Below are 17204 nucleotides of genomic sequence, written 5' to 3'. Positions count from 1 at the left end.
TTCATACCAGGTCTAGAACTGTGCAGGTTACTTTCTGCTTAGAAAAATAGATTCTTCCATCACCCTCAAAAAGCGGTGTGCTTTCTTGCGCTTCAACGTTTCTTGCGTGTATTAGTAATGCAGATTGCTGTGCCGTTGCTTAGCAGGACTCTGTTTTTATTCATATTATGCAACCCCCGCCTATAATTACATTTCACTCTAATTGTTCATTCTGTGGAAAGCAAGAATGCGAAGCTTCAAATTCAGAACCTGCCTTATTCCCTGCTCAGTTTTAGCTTTCAAATGTATTTACTTAAAACTGATTTGATTTCATTTTCAATTTTTTTTACCTTCTGTTGAAATGTTCTTGTAATACAGAAAGGTATTATGTACCTTTCTTAACCAAAAAAAAAGAAAAGGAAATAAACTATGTCGTAATCACATTTAAAAGACTGCCCAACATGATTTATATAGAAACAGGCATCACTTGATAGAAACTAGGATGAAGCTGAGTGAAACAGAGTTAATGCAGGGAACGCACAGTACTTTTTTACAGAGTGATTTTTCTGAGGTTGAAAAAAGACTCCTTTTAAAGCATTTTTTGGTCGTTATTACCTGATATCCCAGCCGCAGGATTGCCTGCCCTTGGGCAGCGGCAGCCTGCCGTGGTGCTTTCCAGGCAGCCAGCGAGCCTCCTCCGAAGGGGAGGAAAGGGCAAGTGGCAGGGGTGCGGAAAGCGCCTCCCTCCGCGGCGGCGGGCAGGGATGCGGAAACCCACGGCTCGCCCGGCTCTGCGCCGGTGGCCCGGCAACAAAAGCTCACTGTTACCGACACCTTTAAACGTCAAACACTCCGACTCGTGTTAAGCAAATGTTTATTTAAAAAAAGATTTTTTTCCCCCCATATTATGATAACTTAGAGATATGAAAACACCTTAAATAATCATTTATTAATAGCAGAGTGCTAAGTTTTCCCTTTCAAGGGGAGCAGTACAAATCTCCCGAGGTCTCTCTGCGTTGTACGCCCAAAGCTAACAGCAAAATGACCCCCGCGGCGTTCCCTGTCCCTCCGTGAGACACCACCATGTCAGGGCTCCTTTAGAGCAGGACGGGCTGAAGCGGTTTTTCATCAGAAATCTGCAGTAATCATTAATATTCAGCAGGTCCCTCTCGCAGAAGGTTATCAAAATAGCTTCGCTGCCCTCCAAGTCTCGCAACGCTTGCCAGATATCCGTCCTGCGGCGTGCTGTTTCCCCGGGATCCCCTGGGAAAATGCTTTTAAATTGCTTTTTAGAATTTCTTAGGCTTTCATAGCTGATTTTCATAGCTGTGAATGCATATTGCACACTTAGAAAAAACACTGGCAATGTCACTAAATCAGTCTGGATTTATAGCTTGTGTCTCTATTAATTTTCCCAGGATTTGAAGCGTATGCTTTATATAACATGAATGAAAGCCTAGCATATGTGACTTAAAAAAATAAATCTTTTTTGATAGGCGAAATATAATTTAGTGGAGCCCAGAGGTATGCTTGACAGGTCTTTCCTATGATTAACTGCCATTCTGTAGGACCTTGGTACTGCAAATATTTACATATATGCTTAGCTTGAAGCCTGTGAATCCTCTGAGCGCTGTGGAGGAGGCAGCCTTGCCCTGCCCGCCGTGGGTCGCCCCGCGGCCTCCTTCTCCTCAGGGCGTCCGTCCCTGCCCACCGTGGGTCGCCCCCGCGGCCTCCTTCCCCTCGGGGCGTCCCTGCCCGCCCTGGGTCGCCCCGCGGCCTCCTTCCCCTCGGGGCGTCCCTGCCCGCCCTGGGTTGCCCCCGCGGCCTCCTTCCCCTCGGGGTGTCCATCCCTGCCCGCCGTGGGTCGCCCCGCGGCCTCCTTCTCCTCGGGGCGTCCGTCCCTGCCCACCGTGGGTCGCCCCGCGGCCTCCTTCCCCTCGGGGCGTCCCTGCCCGCCCTGGGTCACCCCGCGGCCTCCTTCCCCTCGGGGTGTCCCTGCCCGCCGTGGGTCGCCCTGCGGCCTCCTTCCCCTCGGGGTGTCCCTGCCCGCCCTGGGTCACCCCGCGGCCTCCTTCCCCTCGGGGTGTCCCTGCCCGCTGTGGGTCACCCTGCGGCCTCCTTCCCCTCGGGGTGTCCCTGCCCGCTGTGGGTCACCCCGCAGCCTCCTTCCCCTCGGGGCGTCCCTGCCCGCCCTGGGTCACCCCGCGGCCTCCTTCCCCTCGGGGTGTCCCTGCCCGCCGTGGGTCACCCTGCGGCCTCCTTCCCCTCGGGGTGTCCGTCCCTGCCTGCCATGGGGCGCTGCAGCCCCCTCGGGGCGTCCATCCCTGCCCGCTGTGAGTCACGCCAGCGCAGCCCCTTTCGGTCGCGGCCCCGTCAGCGCCGCGCACCCCCTCGTGCCATCGGCTGCGTTTCCAGCAGCGTCGCTCCGGCCCGACGGCTGCTGGCGGTTGCTTTCGCGAGTCCGTGTAGGTTTTACCTGCAGGCGAGCGTTTGCCAGCAGAGGTGAGTTTCCTCGTTCAGGCAGAGCCCGGTGGCGCGCGGGTTGGGAGAGCCAAATGCCTTTTTCTCTTCCCAGGGTAAAATGTGGGGCAGAGGAGAGCTACATATGGGGGAATTTGGGCAAACAGCACGCTTGAAAGAGGAAGGCCAAGTTTTGTGCCTGAGCGGCCGTACGGCTGTGTTACATGTGCCGATTAAGGGAACAATACTTGCAAAAGAAGCGTTATGTGAGGAAATGGGGCAGGAATGAGGAGTCGGATGTAATAAGGAGTTTTCTCTCTTTTGGGTCTTTTGTGAGGGGGGGAACCGTAAGGCGTGCCTGCATTTTGAGGGAAAAGAGCCAGGGAAGAAAATACAGGGAGAACAGCGATGAAAGACGTGAGAGAGGACTTAGGGCTGAGTAAGAGACAGGGTGAAGCACCTGGAAAGGTTACACAGGCCGGTGAGAAACTTTCGTACTTGTGTCGGGAAGAAGGAAGAGCACTTTTAAGGTAGCCAAGAGAGAAGATGAGGTTAGAGCAAGACAACCTAGTTGCTAATTGATCCCTTGAAAGAAGACGGACGTTGTTTATAAAAATGTTGGGCTTGATGGGTTAGAGAACAGAGCAGAATCGCGGGAGCAGGGACGAGTCGCCTTACAAAAGGCCGTCAGCTGGCAGAGATGACACTCAACGCACCTGCAGCGGCGCTCAGCCTCATTTTTTGTGATGGGGGTTCTCCAGCACCCCAGGTGGAGGGGGGTGAGCCAGCACACGGTATTGCAGTGGGGGCCGTGATGAAAGGTGTTGAGCGAACCAGTGCCCGGGTCAATGGAAGAGGAGGAAACGGAGCTTAGCAGGTGGAAAGCTGAAGTCTGGCTGAAAAGCAGTCGTGCAAGATTTGTGGTCATCAGCTGTGTTGCTAGCTTTTTGTTGTTCCTTTACAATATCTCCCAGTACAGGAACTTTTAAAAGCTTTCCAAGCTGCTTTTCAAGTTGTTGGTATACATTTCAGTATTCCACACAAAATGAAGATTCTCATTAAATGTAATGGGAGTTATGGTCACTACACACTAACATCATTAAAAATTCAATTAGCGCTTGCAAATATGCAGTAGGATTGCAAAAAACCCCACTAGCAGTATACTGGCTGGGTTCTTTCATATCCGTTAGGTCCATTTCATCTTTTACTAAATATTCTTCTAACTATATTTGTATGCATATATAACACAAGAGTGTTCAGTGCAGGTCCTTCCAGAGAATAAACATAAAAAGATAATGTTAAAAATTGTTTTAGCTTTCATGGGTAGGTTGTTGCCAAATCTATCTGAAATTGATGGACTAGATGATTGAATTAGAAAAAAAAATGTTGAAATACAGGAGTAATTTTGTGCTGTCTGTGTTAAAATTTAAGGTCAATTCACCGGTGCATGAACAGAGATGTCAGCAACAATGAGAGAAAAGGCATGTTTTTCCAATTCACTTTGAAGTATAACTCCAAGTCATGCATTAAATTAACAATATTATCATAAAAAGAGTGCTAATTTTGCCCAGTGCTGATTTTTTAAAATGCTTTTACAATAGTGTAAACTCTACATTAAATGAACAAAATATTAACTGAACTCAGATTGTTAAATCAATTTTAATGCTTCAATCACACCATTTTAGCAAAATTGATTCGAAGAATATTATTTGTTGATTCAAAGTATAGTATTATGGTTCCTTGTTTTTCATTTGTGGAATTTTCCATTATAAACAGTTTCTACACAGGCACTTTTTTTAAGTCCTTGTATTCATCCAAAATAGATCATGGATAAACTTGTTTTTCAGCCTGCCTGATTAGTCGGATTCTGCGCAGGTAGCACCGATGGGGAGCCTGACCGATGGTAGATCTCCATACACTTGCCTCAGCCAGTAGGCTATACCTGCGTTTGAGCACGGTAAAGCCAGCAGAACTTTAGAGATACAAGTTTCTGTGGTCCCTCTTTTGGTTTGACTTCACTGTTGAGTCTTAGTTTGGGCTGTGCTGGATTTCTGAGTATGCCTAATATAGTGTGAAATCTTTTATCCATTTATTGTTCCACAACAAAAGGTGAATTTAATTTGTTTCTGTGGACCTTAAGCTCCAGAGAGCTTAAATATGACAAAAAATAAATATGAAAAATGCAAAGGTAAATGCAAAACTACTTGCTTAGCTGTGCTGGAACCATATATCCCTCAGGACATATTTTCAGGATCCAGACAGTATCTGATTATGCAATATAAGTCAGTAGCCCTCTACCTAATTATATGGTTCCTGTTTGTTAGTTCAGATTTTGGCCCACACATTTTATTTTGTGCTGTACTGCAAAGAACTAACTAGCATGGCAAAATAATACGAACTAATAAAACAGATAAATGTATATAAGTAAATAAAATAATAAGAAACTAGGTCTTGTCAAATGCTTAAATTACAAGACAGATGAAAGTAGACAGAGGCATTGGCAGAGGAGCTCAGAAAGGATGATAATTGGTTTTTACTTCTCTCCTCCCCCCTTCAGCCAAGGGGAGCTATTCTACAGCTGTTTTAACTGTACCAGTTATCGCATCTCTGCTATCACAGCTGTAATCTGCAAAGGTGCCCTATGCTGGAGTTTGGGGGTATGGTACTAGGTAACACTAGGAAATACATGAAAGCAGAATGTAATGCAAGACTCTTGAAAAACAAAGTCTTTTACCAGGTACAGCAATTTTGTAGCAGGAAATGTGAAAGGTGAAAAGTGAAAGCTTTAATGAAGAGAAATCTGTTTTTAAAATCTCTTTGCTCAGGTAACATGAGAGATCTATACCAAGTATTGCTGGGAAAGTCAGCAGTTACTAACAAGGCTATTGGTTCAAGATCAGGAAGCAGCTTCACTAAATACAAAATTTTAAATGCCATAGAAAAGCCAGAGAACTGAGTTCAAGTTGCTGAATAATTTGGTAGGAGGGGATTGAGAAAATTCTGGTAGTGATTTTCCCCTTTTCTACTCTAAAATTAAGTACTCTAAAAAGAAAATTATCACTACTAACACTGCAGAACATCCCATGAAAAGGACAAAGATATCCAAAGTATGCTCTGAAGCACAAGCTGGGCGATTTACTAGAAGCCGGCAGTTGTAGGAAAGGCCTCATCGAGTGGATGTGGCAGCTTAAGCAGCAAGCGCTGCTTGAACGGCCTCACGTGACGCATCAGGGAGCTCTTCAGTTTTCATGGACTTAGAGAAGGAGATATTCACTGTTTTGGGAATTTCTTTTGTGAAGTGACAAAATTTTGTCCAGTGCATTTTTTCATGTCTTCATATTTGATCAAAAAAAAGAAAGTGTATATTATTAGCAAAGAGTATAAAAATTAATGTGTCAGTGATCATCAAAATAGACGATAGTAATACACCCTTGCAAGAATTCAGACTATCAGAAGCAGCTATACCTTTTTTATATGAAGTTTACTATGTATTCTGCTGTTTCTGCATAGCAGAGGAAGAACTGCTAACTGAAAGAGCACTTCCAGTTTATACTTGTTATCAGCAGAACACCTTGACATAAAAAGTTTGTTTACACACCTTGGCATAATCCAGTTTCTTCTGAAATACATAGTGGATTGCTTTAAATATTTTTACAGTAATGTTCCCAAGGTAAATTAGAAGCCACAAATTCAAATAGTGTCACAATTTGGCTAGATTGTAGAAGGGTGAATATCAATGTCCTTTTATAACTATAATGACAATGAAAGTGCTTTTTCCATATGCTGCCTAGGTAACTGTGCTGCTTATGCCAGAATGAACATTTTTTCCATCCTTTTTTTTTGAAGGAGGTTGATTCTGTAAAATGGGATTGCTAAGGGACTTGAAGCATGTCCTCTGTAAAAGCGTGGGCATCATTTATACTACACGACTGTATAACATTAGAGACGTTGTAGAGAGCTACTGGGAATGGGTCTGGGTTGTGATGCAGCTGGCAGGCGTGCAAGCTACACGTCTGTGGGGATAGCCTGATGACACGAGTTATTCAAAATAGTACTGAAAAGGAATCTTGTAGAAATCTAGCAGACTGAAATTATGCTACTGAGATGCAGCCTCGGATAGAGTAGGAGATGGTTTCATCTGCTTGCCAGTGGTGATAGGCATGGAAAAAAAATTTGCTACTACTGCAACATTTGGAAATTCTCGTTTTGCTCGCATGCGTGAGACACGGGAAACAGATCATGACTGAGAGACAGGCAGATTCTAGTGTTTTATTATATGCTGACCATTTACAGACTATGTGCTTGGTGTCATACAAAGACAAATATGTTAACAAGTCTCTACTGATGGCTACAAAAATCAAGCTGAAGAACCCAGGCTTAACCAAAAAGTGTATCGATTAAAGAATATGCTGAAAAAAACGGTGTGAAGTAGTAGAAAGTTCGTGATTAAGGGCCTGTGAGCTGGCATCTGTTACAGATTTTTAGTTTTTGTTTACAACAGTCAGAAAGGAAGATGATCTCGACTATGGCCTATAATATGAGATGCTGTGAGGATTTAGCATTATTGTTTTGCAGTGGCTATCAGGAGATAGTTTGGAAAGCAGTCTGAAGAGAGAAACTGCAGGGGAAAGCACATCATTTATCAGATCAATAAACTGCTATGACACCGAGATGCACACAGGACGTTCCCAGTGACTCGCAAGTGTTCCAGATGTCACTGTCTTGTGTTTTCATATGACCTTTGGAGCAATAGACATGTCCTCAGGCACTTGTATATTGGATTAACGTTGACTGGAATAAAATAATTAGGGAAGCATGCAAATCTGCTGCAGAAATGATTTGTAAGTAACCTTCTAGCATATGTTTTTTTATGCACCAATTACTACGTTGATGCTGATGTGAATACTGTATATATCCAGCTGTAGTAAGTAGAGCTACTCTGGATTTGTATTTCTTTACAACGGAGGATCGAGTCTGGCACAATGCCTCAAGAATAACTTGATGCAGTTCAAATTAAACACTCTTCCCTGTGCAACAATAATTATGTAATAATTATGTAGTTAATGAGTGTTGGTGCATACTGCACTGTTCACGTGAGTGGTGATGACAGATGTCCAGTGTGGAACAGGTTGCAGGGGTCTAAGGTTAGGCATATGTGCAGAGAAAGGAGTTGTGTTACGCTGAAGAGAGAGTAGAACAAATCCAGAGCTGCAGGCGGACACAGACAACGTGAACTTGCGGTGACAAAAAAGAGCCTTGTGTGAGCAGCATTTTGCAAGGAATCGCTGTAAGGCTCTTTGTATTCCCACTGAGGTGGAGGAAGGACGGAGTGAATGCATATATTAATCATATGAAATGCTTTGCCTGATTATTTTTGGCTGAACTTGTTGTCTTCTTGCATTGTCTGCTGTGGCTGTTCCAGCTCCCTTAGCGCCTGCGAAAGGGTGAAACCAGACAGGGCCTAGATGCAAAGGCCTCGTGCTTTAACCTGCGATAACTTTTAGGTAGATCAAACAAATAAAAAGAGGAACTAATGTAAAACTGAATCTGTAATACTAAGGCAGACTTTTTTGAAGGCACTTATCTATGAATCTGTCCTGTGTTGAAAGATTTAAAAGATGTAAATAATCAAGTCCCATTTTCAGAAGTGATTTAAGCATCTGTGAGTCCGTAAGATCTACTCACTGGAGGTGAAATGCAGGTTCTTTAAGTGCTTCTGACGGTGGGACTTGGCTCTCTGAGTTCCTTAAGCCTTGCAGGATAACCGGAGAGTACTTTAAAGATGTGCCACAGCTTCATGACTTCTTGTCTAATGAGCTGCTTTGTTTGACTGCAGTTCTGACTCTTGTCAGACATTTCCAGGAGTGATTCAAGCTCACAGGCTCTTTGGTGTAGTTGTTCCGCTCTCAACCTCCCAAAATATGTTAGCCATTGCCTCAAATACTTGTTAGTACTTTTTTTTTAAATATAGCAAAGAAATGGGAGTTGTGACTGTGATGCATCAAACCCAAATTCCTAATACTGTCCAGCTGTCAACTTGAAGGATATTTTTGCCAGCTAGTGTATACAGTACCCATTAACCCCACCTGCCTGCTGGCATCCATTCAATTGAATGTTGCTTTTTCAAAGTAGCATTGACCTTCTGAAACATTAAGAATCATGTAAAAGAAAAAATACTCTGGCCAATTTTTAAAAATGAATCGAATCCTATTGTTTTTGCTTTATGTGCATGTTTCACTGTAGCTCTAAATCATACAATTTCAAAGCTTTTAATGAAAATTTTCGTTATATTTTAATTTCTCTCTACAGTATAATGAAGAACTTCACTATGTAGAGCCGTGTCTGAATGGAACATTAGTTCAAGCAGACAGAGCCAGCAAAGAGGTAAGGAATGGAAGTGACAAAACAGAAGAGAACTAGGATGCAATGCAGAACAGGGTACTGTAAAGGTCTTTCCTTAATAAAATGAATTCCATTATTAGAATTTATTAAATTAATTGTTCTCCTTATGCCATTTCAAAGGTGTCTTATGTGACTCAGCAGGAAGAAGACGACACATCCGCCTAGTTAATTTGATTGAATAAACTTAAGGATAAGAAACAGAAATCACTGCAAATATACTGTTAATAAAATTTAGTAATTGTTTTTCAAAGTTCAATACTTCAGTTGCTTTAAATTAAACTATCGTTCTGTTAACAAAAATTACACAGGAAGAGATGGTGTTCTGAAGTATCACTAACCCTGAAGTTGAGACAAAATCTTGAAACAAATGAAAATAAATATAATACATGTGAACCAGAAACTTCACCATTCCAAACTAGTGTGTCAGAATAATAATGCATTTTCTGAAGAAAGTTCTTTAAGAGCGTACAAACGAGTTAAATGCTGTGGTCATTGTTCAGAAAAAAATTGCACTTATTTAACTGAAAAGTTGATTTGAAGGCAGCCTGCAGTATGAATCCTTATCTTTGGTTTATTGCCTGCCATCTAAATGCAGTTGCTCTGTACAAGCAAGGCTGTTGATGCCAAATTTAGTAATTCATGCTCTAGTAATCAGGCCACTGAATAACCTTCGAATTAATGTAAACCTACTTCCATAAAGCAAAATGGGGCTGGTTACACAGGCTGTCATTTATTTTGGTCTGATGATTGGAGATGATTGAAAATAGTGTATTAAACTCAAGAAGCATAAAGGATGTCTGTCAGATATCCTACTGATGATAAAGATAATGCATCTATTAGAATATGTTAAAAAACTGGGAAAAAAATAGATTATGGTATGTAGCCATAAATGTAGAACAATCTAGGGCTAATAATTTGGTGAGAATTTTGTTACAAAGAAACAATTTTTCCATTAGTAAGGGAATAGAGAAACCTAGGAATGTTGATATGATGATATGATATGAATGAGTATAGTAAATTCAGCAAACATCTGCCAGGCATGAATGTGTCACAGAGGTTGATTTAATTTTTTTTTTTTTTTTTGCAGTGTCCACAGATCTACTATAATTATTTTGTCAGAGCTGTCAAATAGTGAGAAACTTGTAGAACATTTAATAAGAAAGGTGGATATTTCTTCAATTACTTGCTCATATTTTAATTTTTGATGGAGGGAACAGTACCTATCCTTAGGAAAACAGTGCAATGGAATAGCACACTTAACTATCATGGCCTAGCTTTATCACTGAGAACCCATTCCAGGTCTTACAGTGTTACAGCAAAAGTAGTGCTCTCCCTCAAAAATACATTTATTTAGGCTAGTAATTTGAGCAGTTACCTAAGTAGGGGTTAGTATATGGGTGAACCAGAGAAGCAGATAGGTTAACAGCAGAGGTGGTCCAAAAACCTGGCATATATGCCATAATATTAAAAGAAGGTTCCAAAATAAAAACTCGGCTTTTCTGTTGTAAGATTTCATGTGATTCCTTGTGATGCTGGAAGATGAACTGAAAATTAAGAAGTGACCAGAGAAAAAAGAAACCCCTGAAAAAAATCAGCTAATGATGTTGTTAAGCACCGAATTTCTCTCTGCCTCTGCTGAACTATGTTTTGTTTCTTGTAGCTTGAAAGCCTGTTCAAATAAGCTACGTTTGTTATTACAGAATTTTTCCCTGGTCAAGCTTCCTCTCTTCTTCAAAGTGGCTTATCCATTTATGCTGGGTCTTGCTTATGGCAGGAGAGGGCAGCAATCTTGCCTCTTCCTCTAAATACTTCTCTCTATTTTCTAAACTAAAAGCAAATCAGAAGGGTTTCAGCTCAGCGTTGCATTGTGCTGCTTGAGATTTTGCGTGGTAGTTCATTTTTGTGAAAGAAGCCAATGAGACCTTACAGGAAGCGGCAAACAGTTCTGAAAACATATTTGTAAGTGTGTTTAGGTCAGGCCTTCACATGAATGCCAAGACAAAACTAATTTTATCTGGTTATGCTGTACTTCACTCTGTACTGTTAGATGAGTTCTTTGCATTTCACCTTCATGTCCCTCATCTACAGGACTTATTCTTCATGGATCGCTTGTTTAGTGTACTTGATGTTCTCCCCTGTTGATTTTAGAATATCTAAAAGGCATTTAGTTAGTATGTGGAGTGATACAAATTGTTCCTGATCATTTACTGTTGAAGACCCTTATTTGTGAACTGTGATGCAGTTTCCAAAATGAACACTTTCTTGTGGGTGCATCTAATGAGCCGTATGAAAGCTGTGCAAGTTCAAGACTTAAAGCTAAAGATTCAAAGATATTGCCCAGCTGTACTGTTTGGAAATAATCCTACTGTTAAACTTTCCATCACTCTGCAGCGGATCCAAATGGAGTTTACTCTGTACCCATATGTTACTTAACATCAGATTTGATTTAATTTAATTGATCAGAAAGTTTTTATGCCACCCAGATGATGCTCAGGTTTTATGAACGGTACTTAATTATTCAAAATAGCTAAGTACAATTTCATATTTCATTCTTCAGAGTATGCTTCAACGTAATTTCTGTTTGTCTGAATTCCATGTTTTAAAATCTGGAATCAGTTTGTGCTTTATTGTGCCTTGAAGAAGACATTTAAGGTTTTGGAGGATAACTAAATATGACCTTTTTCCAGTTAAAGTCATGCTGGTAAGCTAGTTACTCTTTCCCTGAAAGGCCAGAACTAGAGAATAAACTTGAGATATGCAGCATGTCATACTTCTGTGTGTTTTCTTACGCACTATGACTTTGTCAATCAACTTAATTTGTTTCTTAGTTCCTGTGAAGAGTCTAACTGCATGTTTTTATGATTGTCCTACTTTGTGTAACAAACAGTTCATTTGCCTAAATACTGGCAGGCACAAAAGTACCATTGTCCAGAGAAGAGCCCAGGACACAAGGTAAAGGGAGTCAAGTAGGTGGACAACCATTTACTTCTAAAGGAGTAATTCAGTTATCATGCTAATGAATTCACAGTTACCAATTTGGTTTCTGGATTATTTGACATTGTTATAAGACCTGCTCTGAAAAGAAGAACTGTTTTAGAGACTATGGCTTCTCTCTCTCACACTGATCTACCTTTCTCTCAGTGTAAAGGTATGTCTCCGGGACTTAATTCCTGTCTCACTAATTAAATTCAGTAAACCTCCCTGTAACTAAACTGAATTGACTCTTATGCATTAGTAAGGAAAGTTGAAAAAGCATTTTTGCTTTCCATTTTTACTTTTAATGAAGATGTAATATAGGCATATTCTGACTAGAGCTTTTTTCATGTCATGAGTGTAGAAGTTAACTTTCCCTTTTTGCCTAACATTTTGTAGGACACCTATTTTTTAACTTCACTAGCCTTATTAGGTCCCATTTCTTAAAAATCATGCGTCTTAAGAATATATGCATGCTAAGCTCAACTGGATTTTAAGAATACAGAGAAGCTAATCATAATCGATGAGCTAACAGAAAATAGAAGAAAGAGCTATGCCAGCTGACATTTTTAGAAGCTTTATTAGTTGTCACTCACATTTACCAGGGTCCTCTTGGAAAGCAAGGTCACCAAAATCACAAATACAATGGGATAAAATCCTGTTCTTTTTTCATTTTTTTTTCTGATCTCTTTCACTCTCCTTCTTTTCCCTTCTGTCAACTGAGCAAATATTTGTGAAAAATTTTTAAAGCCTTTCCCTAAATATAGTCATTCCTTTTGGAAAAAAACATTAGTCTGCTGGGTAGAAAAAAAAAAATCTCATCTAAGACAAGCAGAAAACTGTCTTTCTGTTGAAGGATGCACCTTGCAAATGAGACCTCAAAACAAAATATTCTCCAATGGGTTTGACTTGAAAAGTGTGGCTGTCTTTATACCATCCATATACATGGATTAGCTAATGGTTCCAATTCCTTTCTATTTCTCTTGAAGCATACTATTGATTGTTTTTTCTAGGCATAAAATCTACTGCATAAGATGAAAAGATGAGGACAAATATCTTCGTCCTCCCACTGCCCACATGTTCCCCCAGACAGTGTGGAACTAACTCCTTCATGCAGAGCATGCCAAAAATGACAGTGGGAAAAGCTGCGTGAAGTAATGAGCACTCCAGCTTTTCTGAGCAGAAGATATTGAAAGTTTCATTGTGGGTACAGAATATAGTCTTAGAAACTAGATATGCAACAGTAAATATCAAGCAAGCTCAGCACAAAACATGTCCTAGACTAGCCCTCCAAATCTGTGTGAATTGAAAAAATATTGCAGACAGTGATCAAGAAAACCTGACAGCCAGGATTTTTTTTTTTTAAATCTGTGAGGCAGCTGCTGTTATAATGATGACTATGGTATAAAAATCTCATTACATAAACAGATAGCTGTGAGAATAAAGGGAACTCGCATACTGTGTACTGAATAAGTACTATGGTGAAGGAGACGCTTTGATTTGTAAGACTATGAAGGATCATGCTTCCATGTATGCTCAGATCTGCTCAAGCTGGAGTAGTGCCTGTTTCTATTTATACTATAAAAGGGAAGATAGTAGCTTCAAGCATTTTTGCATATATACTTCAGGAATTCACAGCCTAAAAGCTTTTCTATTACAGACAGGCATATCGACAAAGTCCCTGAAAACTGCTTTTAAGCAGTCTAGTCCAGAGAAAAGGCAACTTAATCTCTCTTGAAAAGAATACTACTAAATGTTTTCTACTTCGCCTACAGTATGTGACCTTTATGTGTCATAAATCTATTCTTGTGAACTGCAGGTTAGCTAAGGATTGTCTCACATACAATTAAAAAAAAAAAGAAAGAAAAAAAGCTTTCTCTCCCAAGTAGTCTGTTGAGATTCTGGTTGAGTTTTCAGAATGGCTCAGGGGGTACGCTAGTTAAACTCAGTTAATTTTGTCTTGCAGTTACCTGCATTTCAGTTTCAATATTTGCCTAGATTGTTAAGACCTGAAGATGTTGATACTGATGTCTTTGAAAAGCTCATTTTAAATCCACTTCCAACTTCTCTCCAACCACTGCTTTCTGCAGTGTTCATTAGTTGCTGAAAGAATATAGAAGTGCTTGGTACAGTAGTCAGGCACCTACCAGATCATGCGACAACTGCAGTTATCTCTTTTGGCAACAAATGTGATCTTTGCAGTGATTACCTTTAAAAAAATCATAGCCAATTAAATAAAACTCTGTGACATCTCAAAGACTGTTAATCACAGCCAAATGCTGTAAATGTCAGGATGCACTGAAATTTTTGCTGCTAACTGATGAAGCACTGAGTCAATTGTAGTTCATCATAAGGCCCTTGTCATTGTTATTATTCTGGAAAACACTTTCATCACTCTTGCTATTCAATAAAAATAAAGTTGTAGACAAATATGAGAAGATATTCCTCATCAAAGCATTTGAATTTAATCCCATTCTTCAAAATATTCAAACAACCGATAACCATGTAGAATAATAGAGATGCATACAAAGTAATGTTTTAAAATAAATATATGGCAGCATTCCAACTCTCTTGCCTTTTTTAATATACCTTGCCTCTTTCAAAATGCACTGTCCGTATGAAGAGCATATCCCTTGCCAAAGTAGCTTCATCTTTGAGGAACTGTTGGATCTAAGATCCTAGTAATGAAGGAATCCCATCTTAATCATTCTGGGTCTGGGGAATACTGGAAAAACTGACATGGCTGAAGAATTTTTGTTTAAGGGTAGACTGTCTTGCAGTTACCAGAGGTAAGAGCTTTCACAAAGGCAGTGAGCAGAATATAGCTAATTTGCTGTAAATCCCCATTGGTTTCCCTCTAAGGAACATGCTCCTGTAGCCAGTGTACATTAGCTGAGATTCAAAAGCAACCTGATCTAGAAGAGTGCTGCAGAGGATGTAGATGGTTGTTGAATGATATTTGTGGATGAGATGACACAGATGTAGAAATGAAAAATGAAAGTGCTGAAACGCACCATCCACTCTTTCCTACTGTAGACGTGTCTATAAAGATGAGCTTTTAGCCATTAAGAACTGTTTCTAGAAAAAGGTCTTTAGCGTTATGGGAAGAACAGTGAAGAAGAAGTGAGGGCAACTAGACTGAAGAACCCTTAAAGTCAGCAGTTGCTGGCCCAAATGAAACTAGAATACTGCCGATAAATTTAGCTAAACTAATCGAGAGGCAGTCAGAGAGCCTGAAAGGTAATTCAGCTTTAAATTTAGATCCTTTTTTCTCAAATGGGATCACCGTTTCTCTGGACACTGTTCGGTGCAGGTAGGCTGATGAGGTGGGAGAAGATAATGAGAAAATGATCACTTGGGCTTCCTCATTATGAGGAGACGGATGGTAGGATGAAAACTTGTCTGACCTCAGCCTTGCTAATGGATCAGAAAATGAAATGGGAAGAGAACAAAAGCAAATTGTTCAGCTATTAGAATCTATCCAAGCATTAGCTGAACATACAGAAAAAAACAGTTGCGCTCAAATCACAGGTCATTTGTCTTTTCACAATTTTATTTTAATGTTTTGTACAGAATAATTAAAAATCAGATAATTTGCCATCTTTTTATTTTGTTGCTAAAAGATGGTTCACCTGTGTTAAGTTTGCTGAATATAGAAAGTATTCCAAACAAGAACTTACTGTGGAATAAGAGCAGATGGAGCAAGATGGATTTAAATTTAACGCACCAATTGCAGAATTAAAAAATCAAAGCTTAGTTTATGGCTCAGTCCAATTGACTTGCTCTTTGACCATGAGAAAATCACATCTCTCTGTGCAGTGATGAAACTTTCTTTCTGTACTCCAGTGGATATGTTGATTGCTGTGTGAATACTTGTGCTTTGGTTCTGCAGCTTGGATTACTTATGTGTATGCATTCTGAGTAATAGAAGAGTCTGAAAATATATAGATATTAACTTGGTTCTCCCCGATAAAAATTTTATGAAAAATAACAACTAGACCGTAATCCTCCGTTGAACAATCACACGTCTCTCTATCAGTGCTGTACCTTCTGTACTTTGCAAAAAAAATGGTCAGTGGTTCATTTCTTCTTCTGTCCTTTCAAAATGTTATATTTTAAAACAAAGCAAACCCTGTGTAGTTACATCAATACATACCATCTCTCCAAAATGGGAAAAGCATGGATTCTGTATGTTCTTTACATGCACTTTTAATTTGGGGAGCTGCTATATTTAAATGTTTCTTCTTATTTTTCAAGCTGGTAGAATTTAGATATATAATGAATCCTTCTGCTGTTAGACAATCCACATCACATCTCAGTAGGAGCAAAGTAATGATGATAAAATGTTTTCAAGCTGAGACTTTCTGCTACTTCTCTGTGTGGTAGAGATTCTATAAGATCTGTGTCTATCTAATAGGATCCTCTCTATCTTCATCTAAACTTAAATTGATGTTTCCTTTCACAGTTCAGTCACACAGGACAAGGAAGTATTTGCAGCCAAGCCATAATGCTGATTACTGATGGAGCTGTGGACACATATGATACAATATTTGCAAAGTATAATTGGCCAGACAGAAAAGTAAGTACATTTTTGCTTTATTTGCTGGAAAATCCAAAGCTTCTCATCCATTATAAAGTGTCTACCTAATGAAAAATCTTCCTAATGATTTAAAACTATTTTGGATAACTGGATGTTTCTCTAATGACAAAAATAATGCTTATGTGGTATTGCTTGAAGGTAGATATGGCCTTTTACTGTAGTAATGAACTTTTTGGGATAAGAAGATATGAAGGAAATCTTTCCCTCCAGGGTTTGTTCTTGACCATTACATAATGTTTCCCCAATGAGACATCATTAAATATGCAAAATTTTCCTTTTCTTTCTCCCCAAATGTTCATTAATAATTCCGTGCTTTTTGAAGCTAAAGAGGGTAGGTACTACGGATCATGACACGTGAATTGTTTACTACGACTACAGAAGGCGCGGATGTAGTACTTTGGTGTGTTTGTTTGTTTCTATTCATTTGGCAATTAGCCAGATGGAAATTTAGGGCTTTATAAAATGTATTTGTCAATTGAAATTGCTTACCAAATATTTCTGGAAGCAAGAACGTATTTGTACTGTAGCTTGTTTTCCAGCTGTTTAAATATTCAAAATGTAATCTGTTTTTATTAGATGGGTCATATGTTATGTTTTTACTTCCTAAGTATAGGAGTGCAATTCTTTAATACGTCTTGTGTCAGCTGGCTGTGCTCATAGAAATGCCTGATACTAACAGTCTCAACATCTCTCTTCAATCCTTCTTTGATCTGTCCTTTGTATTCACTCTTCTCTCCTAATGTCTGAAATTATTTTAATTGTTGCTTCTTCAGACTACAAATGTTTATAA

The 17204-nt window shown here is 39.9% G+C and overlaps 1 long non-coding RNA gene across 2 annotated transcripts in view; it reads left to right on the top strand.

Moving 5' to 3' along the window:
• The first annotated feature begins 8742 nt into the window (after positions 1–8742).
• LOC136993232 (uncharacterized) overlaps positions 8743–17204 on the top strand; it is a 31233-nt gene continuing 22771 nt past the window's right edge. For both annotated transcript variants that reach the window (XR_010885454.1, XR_010885453.1), the window contains exons 1-2: positions 8743–8823; positions 16280–16393. This is a non-coding gene — a long non-coding RNA (uncharacterized lncRNA). The remainder of the gene's footprint in view (positions 8824–16279; positions 16394–17204) is intronic.

The sequence above is a fragment of the Apteryx mantelli genome, chromosome 12, assembly GCF_036417845.1.
Source record: "Apteryx mantelli isolate bAptMan1 chromosome 12, bAptMan1.hap1, whole genome shotgun sequence".
NCBI classification, from domain to species: Eukaryota; Metazoa; Chordata; class Aves; order Apterygiformes; family Apterygidae; genus Apteryx; species Apteryx mantelli.
This window is presented reverse-complemented; position numbering and strand designations above follow the sequence as displayed.